Source organism: Anopheles coustani, chromosome X, assembly GCF_943734705.1.
Source record: "Anopheles coustani chromosome X, idAnoCousDA_361_x.2, whole genome shotgun sequence".
Taxonomy (NCBI): Eukaryota; Metazoa; Arthropoda; class Insecta; order Diptera; family Culicidae; genus Anopheles; species Anopheles coustani.
The window spans coordinates 18,356,196-18,371,194 of NC_071290.1; the positions used below are offsets into that span (position 1 = coordinate 18,356,196).

General features: G+C 38.5%; 1 long non-coding RNA gene across 1 annotated transcript; it reads left to right on the forward strand.

Annotated features, from left to right (window-relative positions):
- Positions 1-9,063: 9,063 nt before the first annotated feature.
- On the forward strand, positions 9,064-9,640 carry LOC131269273 (uncharacterized). The gene is made up of 3 exons (XR_009178999.1): positions 9,064-9,184; positions 9,253-9,437; positions 9,514-9,640. It is a non-coding gene; the product is annotated as an uncharacterized LOC131269273 (long non-coding RNA).
- Positions 9,641-14,999: the final 5,359 nt, after the last annotated feature.

Genomic DNA, 14,999 nt, shown 5'->3' on the forward strand with positions numbered 1-14,999 from the left:
AAAAGCAACAAAACGTTTAACTTCATCTGCGGATTTTGGCGGTTGCCAATTGTTAATGCAATTAAGTTTTTGTGGATCTGGTTTTATGCCTTCTGCGGAAATATAATGTCCTAAATAAATCAATTCTTTTTTTAAAAAGTTGCATTTTTCCGGATTCAATTTGAGGTTAACCTGTCGTAATCGTTCGAACACATTCATTAAGTTTTTGTTATGCTCCTGCATGTTTTTACCAAACACGACAATATCATCTAAGTAGACAAGACATTGTTCTGCGTTTAAACCTGACATTGCCACTGTCATCATTCTTGAAAAAGTAGATGGGCTTATTTTAAGTCCCATAGGCAATCTAGTCATTTGGTATTGACCAGTTGGTGTGGTAAAAGCGGTAATAGGTCGATCTTTGTTTCTTAATTTGCACTGGTAGTACCCTTGTGACAAGTCTAGATGTGAAAAATATTTCGATCCAGACAAGGTATCTATGACTTCATCGATATTCGGTAGAGGGAATTTATCATCCTGCAGTATTGTGTTTACCTTGCGATAGTCGATTACAAGTCTCCATTTCTTTTTATCAGTACAAGTCTTCTTGGGAACCAATAATATGGGACTGTTCCATTCCGATTGCGTTTCTTCAATGGTTTTATTTTGTAGCATTTTGCGGATTTGATTATCCACCTCTTCTTTTTGTGCATATGGTAGTCTGTATGATTTTGAATATATAGGCATGGTATTATTTTTAATTTTTAGAGAAGCTTCATAAATTTTAGTAGTGCTTAGTTTGTCGTTTTGTAAACAAAATATGTCATTATATTTGACACAAATTTTAGAAATGACAGCTTTATCATCATCGGGTAAATGTGTTAAATCAAGTTCTTTTAATAATTGGGTTGCATGATCGCTATCGTGTAGTGGTGTTTCGATTTGGATTATATTAAAATCTGCGGCCGGTTTAATAATAGGTTGTAGTTGTGGAATAGATACTGTTCTATTCTGAAAATTTACTATACGTATTGGTATTTTACCATTTTGTGGATTAGCTATTGTATTTGCTATGTACACATTAGGTTGTAGAATTTCATTAAGAACAACACAGGTATCAGTTTGTGAAGTATCGATGTAGGTAATGAATTCTGTTCTAGCTGGGATTACTAAACATGTTGGCTTGTGAGCGGTGTCACAAGTCAAATTCATATTTTCAAAGTTTAGAATAGCTTTATGTTTTCTTAGAAAGTTTGAACCCAACAATCCTACAATGTGTGAGGGTAATGTGTCTATGATATGGAACACGATTGTAAAACTTTGTGTATTAGCTGAAATGTTTGTTTCAATGCATCCTAAAGATTTAGTATTGCCATTAATTCCATGAATATTTAATATTTTAGTTTTATCTATGACTGCTTCTTTAGGGACATAGTTTACATTTAACACGCAACAGGTAGCTCCTGTATCAATGACAAGGTCGCGATAAGTTCCAAATAAATTAAATTTGGCTTTGACGCCTGTATCAAATTGTAAGTTAACGAAATAAATTAACTATTTCATTATGTTCCTCATTTGGTGGGGTTTCCGGTTCGTTACATTCCTCATTCAAATCAACATTTCCCAAATGCACCCTAGTGTTATTATTATTCCGACTAGTGTATGTTTCGCTCGACGAACGATGTTCAGAGCGGTTATTTGTATAATTTCCGCTATTATTTCCACGTTGGCTATTATTGTTAACAAAATGTCGTTGCTGGTTATTATCCCTTTGATTATTTGGGTATCGTTGGAATGTTCTTGTTCTATACGATTGGTTAAATTGTTGCCTTGGGTAATACGAGTTATGATAACGTGGTTGTTGAGGTGCTTGATACCAAAGGGCCGTTGACCTTTCCTCAATGGGTTCACATTCCAAAGCATCGGATATTGCCTTGCTCAACGTAAGCGGATTGCGTGCTTGTAAGAAAAATCTCGTATTGGCCTCGTTTAACCCTTGAATAAATGCTCGCACTACTATTGGATTCACTATGTTATGTGCGGCAAATTCCGTAGTAAAATTTCCGGACGAAACATGTGCTGCAGCTAATTTGGTAGCCATTTTTTCCATCTCATCGATGTTCAGAGCGGTTATTTGTATAATTTCTGCTATTATTTCCACGTTGGCTATTATTGTTAACAAAATGTCGTTGCTGGTTATTATCCCTTTGATTATTTGGGTATCGTTGGAATGTTCTTGTTCTATACGATTGGTTAAATTGTTGCCTTGGGTAATACGAGTTATGATAACGTGGTTGTTGAGGTGCTTGATACCAAAGGGCCGTTGACCTTTCCTCAATGGGTTCACATTCCAAAGCATCGGATATTGCCTTGCTCAACGTAAGCGGATTGCGTGCTTGTAAGAAAAATCTCGTATTGGCCTCGTTTAACCCTTGAATAAATGCTCGCACTACTATTGGATTCACTATGTTATGTGCGGCAAATTCCGTAGTAAAATTTCCGGACGAAACATGTGCTGCAGCTAATTTGGTAGCCATTTTTTCCATCTCATGCCCGAATTCGGTAATCGATTTAGTGCCTTGCTTTAATGCTGTTAATTCTTTTTCTACCGCTAACGGCGTTAAATGAACACTGAAACGGGTACGAAGTAGGCTGTAAGCCTCTTTGATGGTATTTGCTGGGTCTATCACACCATGAGCCGTACCAGTCAAGGTGGTTTTCAAAAATTTTATTATGTCTTTTTCTGAGACGCCTTCAGCATAATCTAACAGCAGTTCAACACTTTCGATGTATGCAGTTAAAAGTGTGTTTGATCCATCAAAGGGTTTTACTAACTTTAATGCCAGATTAATATCTAGCCTAGCTGACTTGGTGTTTGCCGGGTCAGTGGTAGCCATGTTGTTTGGTACTTAATGTGTAGTAGTATTTTGAGCTCTAGTGGCTTTTTTCATTTAGGAAACTAAGTAGAGAGCAGATGAGTTTGGCTTTAGTTATTTAATTTAAAGGAACAGAAAATAATTATAGCTAAAAGACACTTTAAATTAATCATTAATCTTTTTCAACGAATGTGGTAACTTTTTTTTTTTAGTATGTAGGTAAATGTACGAATAGATGGAACATTTTTTTTTTTTTAATTTAAATTTTTTTTTTTTTTACTTGAGAATTATTTGTCCTGAATATTGCACGTTTAAGCGAGTTGATTGACACTTAAAAAAGCAAATGACCGGTCGACCGATTATGGTCGCGCGAGAGTATTATTTATCGATGCGCACACGAGGCATCAACGCACTATCAAACACAATACACGGGTACACACGGCCAAGAATGATGCTTGATTCTTTTTGGTTTGAGGTAATACTATTCCGTTTCACTATCACTTGATTTGACACACTATTTAAAAATTTTCACTGTCAGTAAATTAAAAAAAAATTTCACGCTTACAAACTAATTCCTATCTAGCTTTCATTTCACACACGTTTTTTCGGTTTATGTTTCTTTCTTTGCGCATTTATAAATGTATGGTGGGTTTCACGTACCTTTGTTTTTTGTAGTAGGGCTGCTGGATCTGCGTACTCAGCTTGATGATGACGCTATGCGTGGGGTGCGGCTTGCACTTTCTTCTTCTTCCGATCGGTGGCTCTGGACTCGCGATGGCGACGGTCGATGCGATGGTTTGCTCCTTCTCAGCAGCGGTTTAACAGGATCGTGGTTCAGCTTGACGATAATGCGCGATAGTATTGCTCGGCGCGTTGGTGTGGTTCTTCACTCCTCTTCATCGGTTACGGTGCATCCGGATCATTTCGTCTCAGCGCGATGGTGACGTTTTGCGCTTTTTACAACACTTGCCTCTTCTACTGGTCTCCTTTTTTTTTCTTTTTGGTTTAGCAGCGGTACGGTTCCTCAACTGATAAGAGGGCTCCTGGCAGGATCGCCATGTTATGTTCGTTACAAATTGTCGTTTTCCCAGGTGGCAGCCGGAACTCAAAATTCCATGTCACGTCTACGTCTCTCCCGTCTCCACCCGTTTCCACCCCTCATTGGCCCACACTTTTTAAACGAAATGCAACACCGTTGATACACGCAGCAGGCCATCCTACTCCCACCTTCGACCCCGGATTTTCGTACTCGCTCTTTTGGGACTTAGTCAATTTTTCAAACAGTTTTCAGTTTTGCAAAACATAAAGAAATAACGTCGATTTGATCAATGACCTTGTTGGTCATTCAAACTTAGTTGGTTCAATTTCAAACTTATTATAAAACTAATCAGATTAAACGTACTTAAAAAGCATGTCCATAATGCACTTGAAATGATTTCAGCACATTTTACAACGGAAATAAACATAGAAAAGAGATTATGCGTTCGATTCCATCATTTTCAATATGATTTACGTCCATGTATTTGAAAATAACAATGAAAATCAAATTCACACTTCGACCAGATTTTCAATCGCTCCATGCCAAGTCAAACCGCCTACATTATTATGGGATTTGGTTGTCCTTTGGACAAAGTTCATTGCGGGTGGATAAATTATTTTTATGACCGATTTTTCATGCAATTGTTGAATGGCAAAACCTCAACCACGTACAAAAGAACATTATCAAATTTAAAAAAATATAGAACAGATAAACTTTCGTCACACGCAATTTTTGTTCAACGATCACACTTAGTTTTGGCCACCATAGTCTCAAACCCTCGCTCACAGTCAAGCTGTCTATTTATTTATTGTCGTCAAACAAGTAGACCATGTACAAACTTAGAGATAACTTATTTCTAGTTTAAATTAAAATAGTTAAACAAAAAATAAAAACAAAACTAACAACAAAAATTACCGGTGATTGGATTTAAAATAATTTTTAAGCATTGGCTTTGACATTGTTAGATCAATAGATTCAGAATGTTTGTTATAACTTGCCATCATTTGATTAAGAGGTCCGAATCTAGCATAATCGGTACGGTATTGGTTCGTTGCAAATAGTTCTCTGTTTCGTAATTGTCGGGATGGTACGTATATATTTAGCTTAGACAAAATTTCTGGTGCGTCAATGCGTTGAGAGACCAAATCGTTAACAAAAGATACCTTAGCAAATTCGCGGCGTTCTTTTAATGTTTGCATGTCAATTAGCTTGCAACGGGCCTCGTAGGACGGAAGGGGATATTGTGTCCAGCCTAATTTTCGAAGGGCGAATAATAAAAATTGCTTTTGGACCGATTCAATCAAGTTTTGTCGAGAGGAAGCGAACGGTGACCAAACCACACTGCAGTATTCAAGGATGGATCGGACATAGGCATTGTATAACGTTTTTAATGTATATGGATCTTGAAAATTTAGACTAAAACGTTTGATGAACCCTAACATGCTCCTAGCTCTTCCTATTATAAAGTTGTTATGTGGAATAAATGTGAGCTTGGAGTCTATGATGACCCCCAAGTCTCTTACATTCTCGCACCTACCGACTACTTGGGATCCTAAGTATATTGAACTTGTAGGGGTGTTACGCTTCCTGCTTACAGTGAGAGAGTGGCATTTTCCAATATTCAATTGTAACAGGCTTTTGTTACACCAGATGTAGAATTTATTGATTTCTTCCTGAAATAGTTCGATATCGTTAACTTCTTTGATCTCCAGAAAGAGTTTCATATCATCTGCATACATAAGAATTTTTACAGTCTGGAGTACAAATGAAATATCATTAACAAACATGATGAAAAGAAGTGGGCCGAGATGCGAGCCTTGGGGGACTCCAGAAGTGACTGATATGGGGTCGCCTTGTTTCCCATTGAATCTAACAATTTGTTTACGATCAGTTAGATAAGACTCCAGCCATTTTAGAAAGATAGGTTTAACTCCAAATTTTTGCAATTTAAACAATAACAGAGGTATATCAATGCGATCGAAAGCTTTACTAAAATCTGTGTAAAGAGTTTCTACATAGTTACCATTGTCCATTGCTGTCAAAGAATAATCAACAAACTCGAGAAGATTTGTAGCGGTTGAGCGTCCTTTGAAAAATCCGTGCTGCATAGTGGTTAATTTGTGTTTGGTTTGATCAAAAAGTTTTTTGTTAATGATGGATTCAAAAAGTTTAGGGATGCATGACATTATTGCGATGCCGCGGTAATTACAGATATCAGATTTCTTGCCACTTTTAAAGATTGGAATTAGGAAAGACTTTTTCCACGGTGTAGGGAATACACCAGATGCAAGTGACAAATTAAAAATAAAAAGTAAGGGTATAACAATCTCTTCTTTAACATTAATTAGGAAGATCGGTGGGATCCCATCAGGGCCAGAACTTTTAGAGGCATCCAATTTGTTTATAGCTTCTAGTATATCCTGTTTGTTTACTGCACTCACATTGACGTCTTCAGCAAAGTCGGGATAGAAATCAAAATATTCGCGATCGCGATCTATGTCAGAGAATGTTGTATATATTGTTTCGAAGAAAAGAGAGAACAGTTTGCAGATGTCGAACGAGTTTTCACCGATTGATTCGTTAAAGTGCATTTTGGATGGAAAGTTGTTAGATTTAAGTTTGGTTCTGACAAATTTGAAGAATGATTTGGGTCGTGTTCTTATTTCTGACTCTGTTTTTGAGTTGTATTCTTCGTATGCAGATTGAATTGCAAGATTGAGTTGGTTGCAAATATTAAGGTAATTTGTAAGGTTCCTATCGTTCATATTTTGTTTATAAAATTTATGTGCTTTTTGCTTCCGATTCTTTAGATGTTTTATATCCTTGTTGAACCAAACTGGTTGGCCTATTCTACAGTTTCGCCTAACAGATTTAGATGGTACATGTTCAACTACAACATCATCAAGTATTTTATAAAATTCTTGAACTGCAGTTTCAACAGATTCTGCGGATGCTGAAAGTATCTGCCAGTTTATCATTTTAAGTTTATGCTTAATTTCTGAGTAGTTTGCGAGATGATATTGGTATACGAGTTCGAATTCACATTCAGAAGGCCGTTGATTGCTATGTATAAATAACGAAAACTCTATGGCAGTGTGAAATGCTTCGTTCTTCCAAAGAGGGGATAAGCATTGAGTAACGTAAAAGTCTTCATAGATGTTAGTGAGGAAAAAATCTAGGTAACAATTTTGCGTATTTTTAACATGATTTATCTGATTTAGACCTAAGTTAGCAGTTTCGTGTCAGGGGAGCGTTCAGTGATAGCAGCCGCCGGGACCGGCTTGGAGTGCGTCGAGCGCAGTGAAAGTAAAGTGCGTAAATTAGTGGTGTTTTCGGTGTTATTTAGTGATTATTATCGATAAGAGTGAAGAAATTGTGCGTGGGCTTGCTTTGCGGTTCATATTCGGCCTGAAATTGGAAGTTGTAGTGTTGTTTACATCGCTACTCTTCCGCCTGGTGAGGTACTGCTGCTGCTGGCGTCCGATCCGATCTCGAGGAATTCATCGGTGGAAAACGGAAAAAGATGAGTATTTTATCATATGTTGTATTATTTATCCATGTTAAGTGTTTTATATCTCTTTTTATTTGCAGGAGCTGTTTTGTATGGAGTTGGTTTTGGCTACCACTTGACCTATGTGGGTCCGACGGCGTACCTCGGAATCGCGTTAAACTTGGCCGGATCACATTTCCAGTGTTATGTTGTGTGTTTAGTGATATCAAGTGAATTTTAATATTAAGAATAGTGTAAATTAGCGTCGATAATCAATTAAACAGAAAATAAATGTATGTTGTCAACAATGTATGGAACTGGCGGACTTATGTTTGCATGATGACCATCACTAGACAGGGTACTCGGGGGCCGCCATTACTGACCCATGCGCATGCGCAAAATCGCCCACGAGGGTATCTCAGACCCGCGCATTTCACTGTCACAACCCAACCAGCCTGGAATTGGGTGGCATTTGAAAATTGAGCAGGCCGGAGAAAACTCCATACAAAAAAAACCAGCTCTCGCGGACTTAGCCGATTTTTGCGATGCCACTCTTGACGATTGCCGTCCGCAGATGCCGCGATAGCGGCGGAGACCCGTCGCTCGCGGACTTAGCAAAATTTTTCGGTCCCGCTCTCGAACATAGCCCGCCGCAGATGCCGCGATAGCAAAGGAGCGTTCTTTTTGTGCGATCGAACGAGCGCGACGATGTGCGTGTGGGTGTTTTTTTCCCGTTCGCACAGCGCATCTCACACGCAGACTGATTTTGACACATCGAAGTAAACAAAGCAGCACGGTAAGTTCGCTAAAGTTTTTCGCTGATAATTACATGTTATTTTTACATTTCAGCTGTTACAGAGTAACATTTTGCACTATCAAACAACAATCAACTGTTCGACATACGTTGCGGACCCGAAAATGCCCGAAGTTTTTACCGCCGGGTGATAAGTTCCGGACAAGCTGATCGAGACGTGGATCCTTGGCAGGCAAATGTAAACAAAGAGGTAAGTTGTGCAGTGATAGTGAAAGTGTTTAATCCAAAATAGTTTATTGTTTTAAATATTCATTTCTGTTCTTGCAGCATCGTGATTTGAGTTTTAAGTGTGATGTTATTTTTCAATAGCATGACTGTATACGGTGAACACGGAAAAACTTCAGGGTTGCGATGAATCCAAAACCCCTTTTGTTTTATTTTGAGATCGACGAACGCATCCACCGTTTTGATTATCAAAAGAGGAACATCGTAAACAATCAGGTAAGCTGTGACATGTGTATCATTGGGAAAAAATCATTCGCTAATATTTTGTTGTATTCCTGCAGCTTCGTGAAAGTGAATTGCGTTTTGTGTTTTCGTACTGATTACGCACTGGGACCACGGATCATTGTATCCAGCATTCACTGCGATCATTCTGGATCATCAAACTCGAAAGACGTACGCATCTTTTGTTCAGTAAGATGGATAGCAAAGGAATGCAAACAATCAGGTAAGCTAAAGCAATGGAACTGTTTCGAATTTCGACCGAAATAGTATATCATTGTTAATATGATGCTCTGTTCTTTCAGTATAGCGAATATAAAGTTTTCTTCATCCGAAATTGGTCCCGAAATATTGCATTTCTCTGATTTTGTTCTGTGTTTGCAGTTACTCGGCCGGTGAAAAAACCATCTCTAGTGTAAGCGCTGTGGTTACGTTTCCATTGGTGATATCCAGCACTTTCACAAAAGACATCGCAAATAACCAACAGAAAATCTTCCGGAAGACACGTATTGCATGAACTGTTACAAAGGATCATCTGTCAGGTGAGGCTTGTAGTGAAAATTATTTAACCGAAATAATTCTTTTCGAAACTTTCGTTATATTTTTGTAGATTTCCTGCTGCCTCCAGTGTCACAAAACTACGATGAGGTTATATGAACCTTATAAGTTGTGTTAGTTAGTGGATGTGCGAATTTGTTTATTGAATACACACTTCATTATTAAAATGTGCGAAAGAAAACAGGAGATCACGCATGGAGCATTGATATCGCCAGACTAATCATCGGCAGAAGTCAGGTAATTATACTTCAATAAACTCGTAGATTCGAAAGAGTGCATTGATATCTGTTGAAATATTATTCTTTACTTTCAGTTGTACGAACATTTAAACATGATATTTGCGAGGACATGACATTTTATATATCTGCAGCTTTTTTTGCTACTGTGTTTGGGTTTAGTTTCGATGGTAATCGAATCTTGCGAGACATCCCAGAATGGAGTTACATGTTGGTAAGTTTAAATACATTTCGACAATAATATTCATTATGCTAGACATGTCCAAATGTTAAATGTTTGTGATCTCTTATCTCCTTGATCTTTTATCTAGATCTAAATAATTGATTCGAGAGGATTTCATTCGCGTAAATCCGAATACTGCCGTGAACCGTTCAGGTAAGTTGAATGTTATAAGACAAATTAAATTGTGTAGGACTTTACTTGGTTACTGACATTTTGGAAACATTCTAGATATTTTTTTCTTCGATGCGCGTTTGAAAAGTTGGGCATAACCTGACGTCTGCAACTTTCAACAGCACCAATATCGTAACCCTCAACATCATCATAGCGGATAAACAGGCAGATCAGATGGTAAGCTAATTTTTTATATTTACTGTCACAGTAGTAAGCTTACGGGTAGCTTGGCTTCAGAACTTTTAATGCAAAAATTTGCTAACAGTTTGATTTCATATAATGCCCCAACAGTTTTCATCACAAATAATGAAGTCCATGAAATTTATGTTAAAGAATATTAAAATATTGTTATCGTATGAAACGATTAATGAACAAGTCGTGAACATCCGATAACATAGGTATCAACTGTGTTCAGTTGATATCGTAAATAATAAATAACAACTCTGCTATCGTTAACCTAGAATATCAACGCAAATACGATTTTTACAGATAGGTAATGTTTTTTTTTTCATTCCAGATTTACCACAGGATGCCGAAGATCGCGTATTCAACCGTAAGCAACCAAAAAATCGGTAAATAAATAGAGTAAAATGAAATTATTTTCGTTCAGCGTGTTTATTCGGCGCACGGGCTGTGACGTCACAGCCAAGCGTCGGAGTGAAAGAAACAAATACACCGCGAGGAAAAGTAACTCAAGGCCCTGGGGTTCTCGCGCGCTCACCACTGAAATAGCCCGCGAAGACGCTGCTATCGCGGGGAGTTGTCGCTGCCGGCTATTATTTGCAGATAGCCGGCTATAACCCGCTCAACTCGAGTTTATAGCATTCAAATGGGTAGTTGGGAATGCGCGGCAAATGCGCGCCAAATGCGCGCCAAATGCGCGGGGTATACAACATTTTTATGTCACGCGTGACATTTTCTGCCTCTGGGGTTATTCGTTGTACGTGAACGAGTCTAATTGGCCAAGAGGCAAAGAGCCAAAGAGGCCGGAAACCCACCGTATGCGCTCTTAAATAATATCCTAACGTGAGTGCCCCGCTCGGGTACTCCTTATCTAGCTTAACGAAACTAACTTAGGAACTAATTCAGTGAGCTACAGTGTGTCTTACAATTATTACTCCACGACAAGCTGGTGATTGATTTGGTAGTTAATATAAAAAATAATAAACTTTTACTGTATCAGTTAATTTGTGAAGCATCTCCAAAAAGTTAGACAAAAAGATAGACAAAAATAGTATATTTTAGAATCATGATGGAATTTAAAACTGTTATTATATTTCCATGCCATTATATTGATGAAACATGACAACTTTACTCCATGGATGAAAATAATGCGCTGCAACTGTCGTTCCAACCAGGCGTTAACAAACAAAAATACTCGTTCTCTTTTCATCGTTTTTTTATAATAATTGATACGATGTATTTGCTAAAAAATTTCTACCCGCTCTGTTGGTCATAGTTTTTAATCCAACAACTATTTCGTTTTGAAAAAAGTTATGCAGCATTCAATACCCCAAGGAGCGCCAAATTGACGTTTCGACCCGAACCCATGAAAGTTCCATACAAAAAAAACCCCTCCACGACGGGAGAGCTACCCCGCAACCACTCCGCCACCGTTTGACATACCCCTCACTTCCTGATGACAATCCAAATGCTGCCTGCTCTGTCGTTCCGTCCTTTTCTCTCGCGTTATTTTGCCAACAGCATAGACTTTTGTGTATGAGCAATTGTTTATGTTTTGAAACAAACGGTCGTGCAGTATGTTGTAAAAACTTGGTGTCGATTTAGTACAAGAAATCCCTTGAAAATGCGGCTGAAAACCGAATTAAAACGTTTACGGAAGAGTGCTGTTTTCTATCGTCGATCCGACAATGTCCAAAAAATGTTCAAAACGCAACAGTCTACAACAGATATTGAAGCTGTAGCTGACAATATACCTGCGGAAGCAGAAATGCTAGTTGAAGATCGAGTTGGAGCTTATGTGGATGAAACGGGGTTTCAACGCTATTTATTAATGGAATATAGAGTAAACATCAACGGGAATCTAAGGGCTATTATTGCAGACACTCCAGCAAGAGCATTCATAACAGGTTGACTACGAAACTTATCAGCAGACAATTGCACCTGTATTTAACTGTTCTTTCATTTAATTTTCACAGGTGATAGTAGGACATGCTCGTTATAACAGTTGCCAGAAATGTACCGTCGTAGGTCAATACGGCAGCATTGCTCGCACCATTGTATTTTTTGGGACACAAGCAACACTACGAACTGATGGACGATTCAGGCAAGGCGCCTATCCTGAACACCAAAGAACGATGACACCTCTTTAAGATTTAATTTTTTTTACATAGCCCAGGATGTCGTGGTAGCGGCTCGTTTGCATCTTATCGATCTTAGCATCATAAAGCGACTGCTGGTGGGCTGGCGAAACGAAACACTGGGAAAGATAAAATGGGACCAAACTTAATGTAAGCCTTGCAGACGACAAAACTCATGCAACTAATGCAAGAAGAGTTGTTCTCTGATTCACTTGCCAGAAATCGATGGCTGAGATGCTGGTATGATATTTAATGGTTGTGAAAATAAATGATACACAGTATTTGTCTTATAAATGGCACAAATGAAAAGTTATATCTTTGTAACGTGATTTCAATAATTACCGTTATTTGGCGATGCTGGGGAAATTTGAAAAGGTACACAGTGATGATGAAATGTCCTGAGCCCGTTTTCAGTTGTTTCGGTGGGTTTCTCATGGATTGTCCCGGTGGATGTCGTAGCATGAATACTTCTTCTCTTAACACTTTATTGGCGGGTGATTTCTGACCAAAACATGCTGCAGTCACCGTCAATGAAGTGTTAAAACCTAAAACACAGCACAATGGAAAAATCAAGCACATTATTAAACTGCATAAACTTCGTCACATTTTTCAACTACCAACCTCTGGTTTCATGATTTTGTACTGCCTACTTTATTCCACGCGTATAATTTTGAGAAAATTTATCCATCGTTACGTAAAATAAAACAGACAATCAACAAGACCCTTTCCAACATCGCCGATGGATCAACCGGTCTGCGCATCGTATGGTATGTAAAACGATAAGTGTTCAATTCTCACTAACCAAACAATAAAAATTTCTCTTCAACAGCTTCCACCAATGGAATCACGACCACTGTTAACCACGACCGCGACAGTAAAAAAAAAAGAAAGAATATCGAATCAAGTGTGCATTACAGGTAGTGGCTAGGTGAGGGAAGAGGAAAGATAGCGGAATGAGGAGGGAAAACAGACCTAGAGAGGATATTATTTTTGAACCTAGATGGATAATTTTTTTCGAACCCACTATTTTGAATTTGAACCCACCATCAAATTTGAATCTGACAGCCCGTCAACATCGCTGTCAAATCGGGTCGAAATTTACTGCGCATCGTGCCCTGGACCGACCCGTTTTCGACGCGAAAACGGGTCGGATCAGGCGCCGGGAATATTTCAAAAATCCCCTTGGGACATTGATAAAAATATTCTCATGTTTTCTTAGTCATGAAGCAATGTGGTAAAACGAATCGTATTGTTTTTATTTGCCTGTAATTACTATCTGTAACCGTAAACTGCTGGATTCAGTTTGAATACATAAGGTGAGCAGGACAAAGCATAGAGTTGGAGTGAGAGGTTTCGTGACTACACTTGCATCGCTCGATTCCCCAAGGGGATTTTTGAAATATTTCCGGCGCCTGGTCCGACCCGTTTTCGCGTCGAAAACGGGTCGGTCCAGGGCACGATGCGCAGTAAATTTCGACCCGATTTGACAGCGATGTTGACGGACTGTCAGATTCAAATTTGATGGTGGGTTCAAATTCAAAATAGTGGGTTCGAAAAAAATTATCAATCTAGGTTCAAAAATAATATCCTCTCTAGGTCTGTTTTCCCTCCTCATTCCGCTATCTTTCCTCTTCCCCTCTCCTAGCCTCTACCTGTAATGCACACTTGATTCGATATTCTTTCATTTTTTTACTGTCGCGATCGTGGTTAACACAGTGGTAGTGATTACATTGGTGGTAGCTGTTGAAGAGAAATTTTTATTGTTTGGTTAGTGAGGATTGAACACTTATCGTTATACATACCATACGATGCGCAGACCGGTTGATCTATCGGCGATGTTGGAAAGTGTCTTGTTGATTGTCTGTTTTATTTTACGTAACGATGGATACATTTTCTCAAAATTGGACTCGCGCGAAATAAGGTGCGTAGTATAAAATCATGAAACTAGAGGTTGGAGTTGAAAAATTCGACGAAGTTTGTGCAGTTTAATAATGTGTTTAATTTTTCTATTGTGCTGTTTTTATAGATTTTAACACTTAATTGACGGTGACTGCAGCATGCTTTGATCAGAAAGCACCCGCCAATAAAGTGTTAAGTGTGGAAGTATTCATGCTACGACATCCACCGGGACAATCAATGAGAAACCCACCGAAACAACTGAAAACCGGCTCAGGACATTCCATCGTCACTGTGTACCTTTTCAAATTCCACCAGCATCGACAAATCACGGTAATTATTGAAATCATGTTACAAAGATATAACTTTTTATTTGTGCCATTTTTACGACAAATACTGTGTATCATTTATTTTTAGAAGGAGCTTTCAAACGCAACCTTCACAACCATTAATATCATACCAGCATCTAAGCCATCGATTTCTGGCAAGTGAATCAGAGAACAACTCTTCTTTCATTAGTTGCATGAGTTTTGTCGTCTGCAAGGCTTGCTTTACATTAAGTTTGGTCCCATTTTATCTTTCCCAGTGTTTCGTTTCGCCAGCCCATCAGCAGTCGCTTTATGATGCTAAGATCGATAAGATGCAAACGATCCGCTACCACGACATCCTGGGTTATGTAAAAAAAATTAAATCTTAAAGAGGTGTCATCGTTCTTTGGTGTTCAGGATAGGCGCCTTGCCTGAATCGTCCATCAGTTCGTAGTGTTGCTTGCGTCCCAGAAAATACAATGGTGCGAGCAACGCTGCCGTATTGACCTACGACGGTACATTTCTGGCAACTCTTATAACGAGCATGTCCTACTACACCTGTGAAAATTAAATGAAAGAACAGTTAAATACAGGTGCAATTGTCTGCTGATAAGTTTTGTAGTCAACCTGTTATGAATGCCCTT